Here is a 4,532-nt window from a genome sequence, read left to right on the forward strand (position 1 = left end):
ACCACGCCTGGCTAATTTTTGTATTATTTTGTATAGATGAGGTCTCACTATGATGCCCAAGCTAGTCTCGTACTCAAACTCCTGGGCTCAAGTGATCTTCATGCCTCGTCCTCCCAAAGTGCTGGGATCACAGGCGTGAGATGCTGTGTCTGGCTCTTTATACTCCTTTTTATTTCTCTAAGGTGGGTAGTAATAGCTCCACTGTCATTCCTGATTTTCATAATTTGAGACTTTTTTTTTGTTAAGTCTACCTAAAGTTTTGTAATTTTGCTGAGCTTTGCAAAGAACCAATTTTGGATTTCACCAATTTTTTCTATTGTTTTTCTATTCATTATTTCAGTTCTTCTTGCTCTAATTTTTATTTTTATTTTAATTTTATTTAGTTTTGAGATGGAGCCTTGCTCTGTCACCCAGAGCTGGAGTGCAGTGGCTCAATCTCAGCTCACTGCAACCTCTGTCACCTGGGTTCAAGCAATTCTCCTGCCTCCACCTCCGAGTAGCTGGACTACAGGAGCATGCCACCACGCCTGGCTAATTTTTGTATTTTTAGCAGAGATGGGCTTTCACCATGTTGGCCAGGCTGGTCTTGAACTCCTGATCTCAGGTGATCTGCTTGCCTCAGCCTCCCAAAGTGCTGGGAGTACAGGTGTGAGCCACCATGCTCTGCCTAATTTTTAAATTTCTTTTCCTCTGCTTGCTTTGGGTTTAGTTTGCTCTTCTCTTTCTAATTTCTTAAGATGAAAGATTAGGTTATTGTTTTGTAATCTTTCTTCTTTTTAAACAGGCCTTTGCAGTTACAAATTTCCCTCTAACTACTGCATTCATTGCATTCCATAAGTTTTGGCATGTTTTGTTTTTGTTTTCATTCATCTCAGAGCATTTTCTAACTTCCTTTGTGATTTCTTTTAAATTATTTTTATTTTATTGGGAGGGGTGCGCCATTTCTGGAGGTACTACAATAATTGATCAGGTTGTTGCATGGAGTGGAGGAAAATTCTTATTCCATCTCCCTGCTCCAAAAATCCATTTAATGTATTGTTCTCAGATAAGGACAGATATTACACTTGAACTTAGCCAAAAAGCCATGAAGCAACGTGATTTCTTCATTGGTCTATTTGTATTAGGAGTGTGCTGTTTAATTTCCACATATTTATGATTCCTCAAATCTACTTCTTTTATTGATTTCTAATTTTATTCCTTTTCATCTAATTCGATTCCAAGGTACCTTGTATGATTTCAGTCCTTTTCAATTTACTGAGTTTTGCAATCTAAAGTATGTTCTGTCCTAAAAAATGTTCCATGTGCGCTTGAGAAGAATATGTATTCTGCTCTAGTTGGTTTATCATGTTGTCCAGATCTATTTCCTTGTTGATCTTCTCTCTAGTTGTTCTATTTATTATTGAAAGTGGGGTATTGACATTTCCAAGTATTATTGAATTTTTTACTTCTCTTTTTCGCTTCTTTAGTTTTTGTTACATATATTTTGGTGCTCTGTTGTTAGGTGGCATACATTTATAATTTTGTCTTTTAGTACACCAGCTCTCTTTTGGTTACTATACATATGCTGTATCTTTTACCATCCTTTTACTTCCAACCTACGTGTGTCTTTGAATTTAAAGTATTTCTTTTATGAACAACATATAGTTGAAATACATTTTTAAAATCCATTTGACCAATCTCTAATTTTTAATTAGAGTGTTTAATAATTTACATTTAATATAATTACTGATAAGGCATAGTCTATGTATGCCACATTGCTACTTGTTCTCCATGTCTTACACTGTTTTGTTCCCCTTTCCTCTATTACTGCATTCCTTTTTACTAAATAGACATCTTCTAGTGTATCATTTTAATTTTCCTGTTAGTTTACATATATAAAAATATATTATATACATATATAAATATGTGTATATATGTATGTATCTGTGTGTATATATATGTGTGTGTGTGTGTTTATTTTCTTAATTTATTATAATTAACATCTTAACTTTTAACAATACAGTTTGGATTAATATCAACTTAATTTCAATAGTATATATTATGGTTTGGATATGGCTTGTTTGTCCCCACCAAAACTCGTTTAAAACTTGATCCCCAATGTAGCAGTGTTGTCAGGTGGGTCTAGCTGGAGTTGTTTGGGTCATGAGAGAAGATCCCTCATGAATGGTTTAGTACCATTCTCATGGTAGTGAGTTCTCACTCTGGCAAAACTAGATTAGTTATTGTAGAAATGGATTAGTTCCTGCAAGAGCAGGTTGTTATAAAGCCAGGATGTCCCTCAGATTTTGACCCTTTGCATGTGCTTTCTTAGTCTTTGACCTTTTGCCATGTTGTGACAGAGCACAAAAGGCCTTTCCAGAGACCAAGTTAATGTCAGCACCATGCTTCTTGAACTTCCTAGCCTCCAGAACCATGAGCTAAATAAACCTCTTTGAGTTATAAATTACTCAGCCTGAGGTATTCTGTTATAGCAACATGAAATAGCCTAAGACAGCATATAAACACTTGGCTCTGTTCCTATATAGCTCCTTTTTCATGCCGCTCCTTTGTGGTGTTATTGTCACATGAATTATATTTTCATACATTGTGCACTTATCAAAGTGGATTTATTGCTTTATGCAGCTGTCTTTTAAATCATACATAGAAGAAAAGAGTTACAAAGAAAAATATATTTGTACTTTGATTTTTACTTATGTAGTAACCCTTACTGCTGGTCTTTATTTCTTTATGTGGATTCAAGTTACTGTCTAGTGTCCTTTCATTTCAGCCTTAAGGATTCCTTTTAGTATTTTTTTATTTTTATTTTTTGAGACTGAGTTTTACTCTTGTCACCCAGGCTGGAGGGCAATGGCGTGATCTCTGCTCACTGCAACCTCCGCCTCCTGGGTTCAAATGATTCTCCTGCCTTAGTCTTCCGACTAGGTAGGATTACAGGCGCTCGCCACCACACCCAGCTAATCTTTGTATTTTTAGTAGAGACAGGGTTTTGTCATGTTGGCCAGGCTGATTTCGAACTCCTGACCTCAGGTGATCTGCCCACCCTGGCCTCCCAAAGTGCTGAAATTATAGGCGTGAACCACTATGCCCGGCCACCATTTAGTTATTTTTAATATAATTTCTATTTATTGATATCCTTTATTTGGTGAGACGTGCCATAACATTTCTTTACATTTTGGTACATATTTAAAATAACTAATTTAAAATCTTTAGTAATTCCAATGTTTGGATGTCCTCAGTGACAATTTATATTTATTGATATTTTTTCCTGTGTATTGACCATACTTTCTTGTTTCTTTGCATATCTTATAACTTTTGTTAAAAATTGGACATTTAAAATTATATAATGTGGAAAACAGATTCTCCCCCTCCCCAGAGTTTTGTTTTTGTTGCTGCTGGTGTTTATTTGTTTAGTGGCTTTCTTTTTTTTTTTCCTTGAGACAGAGTCTCACTGTCACCCAGGCTGGAGTGCAGTGGCATGGTCTCGGCTCATCACAATCTCTGCCTCCTGGGTTCAAGTGATTCTCCTGCTTCAGCTGCTGAGTAGCTGGGACTAAAGTCATGTGCCATCACATCCGGCAAATTTTTGTATTTTTAATAGAAACAGGATTTCACTATGTTGGCCAGGATAGTCTTGACCTCCTGACCTTGTGATCTGCCTGCCTCGGCCTCTCAAAATGCTGGGATTACAGCTGTGAGCCACCACACCTGGCCTGTTTAGTGGCTTTTATGAATTAATTCTGCAAAGTCTGGCTTATTTGTCATGTTTGGTCACAGAAATCCCTGCTTGGTTACCTTAGTGGTCAGCTAACGATTATACAGAGATTTGCTTAAATCCATGGAGCGGGTAAGTTTCCCAGTCTTTACCAAGATGCTCTGTGTGTGTGTTGGGGGCATTCCCTCAACATTCTGCCAGTCAGTTAACAACTTAGCCTCAGCACTTCACTTGTACAGAGCTTGAAGGTCAGCCATAGGTGAGAACTTTGGTCTTCTCAGGTGTTTTCTGAGCATTTGTGCACAGCCTTGGGAATGCATATCATCCTGTGCATATGCACGGCCTTTTAGATTCCTAAGAATTTGTTGGAGCTTTTCAAAGCCCCATATGGACATCTCATTCCCCAGCATTTAGTTTTAAGCTTTTTGGTTAGCTTAATGCTTGCCGCAACTGTTATCTATTACCATAGGCAGCTGTAAAGTTAATCATTTGTCTCTAATTATTTTTGACAAATACCCCAAGGAAAAATACCCCCAAAAAAGTTTTTCAACACTGAGCACACTCTTGAATCATGTCTAATAAAAAAACCTTGCAGCCGGGTGTGGTGGCTCACACCTGTAATCCCAGCACTTTTGGGAGGCCAAGGCGGGTGGATCATGAGGTCAGGAGATTGAGACCATCCTAGCCAACATGTTGAAACACTGTCTCTACTAAAAACACAAAAATTAGCTGGGCATGGTGCCATGTGCCCATAGTCCCAGCTACTTAGCAGGCTGAGGCAGGAGAATCACTTGAACCTGGGAGGTGGAGATTGCAGTGA

The 4,532-nt window shown here is 37.8% G+C and overlaps 1 protein-coding gene and 1 pseudogene across 9 annotated transcripts in view; both read right to left on the reverse strand.

The window, feature by feature from the left end:
- Positions 1-4,532, reverse strand: part of HDAC8 (histone deacetylase 8) — a 278,811-nt gene that overhangs the window by 44,466 nt on the left and 229,813 nt on the right. The gene's annotated exons all lie outside the window — the stretch shown is intronic.
- On the reverse strand, positions 929-1,094 carry LOC119469413 (annotated as a pseudogene).

This window comes from Cebus imitator, unplaced genomic scaffold, assembly GCF_001604975.1.
Source record: "Cebus imitator isolate Cc_AM_T3 unplaced genomic scaffold, Cebus_imitator-1.0 Scaffold648, whole genome shotgun sequence".
Lineage (NCBI taxonomy): Eukaryota > Metazoa > Chordata > Mammalia > Primates > Cebidae > Cebus > Cebus imitator.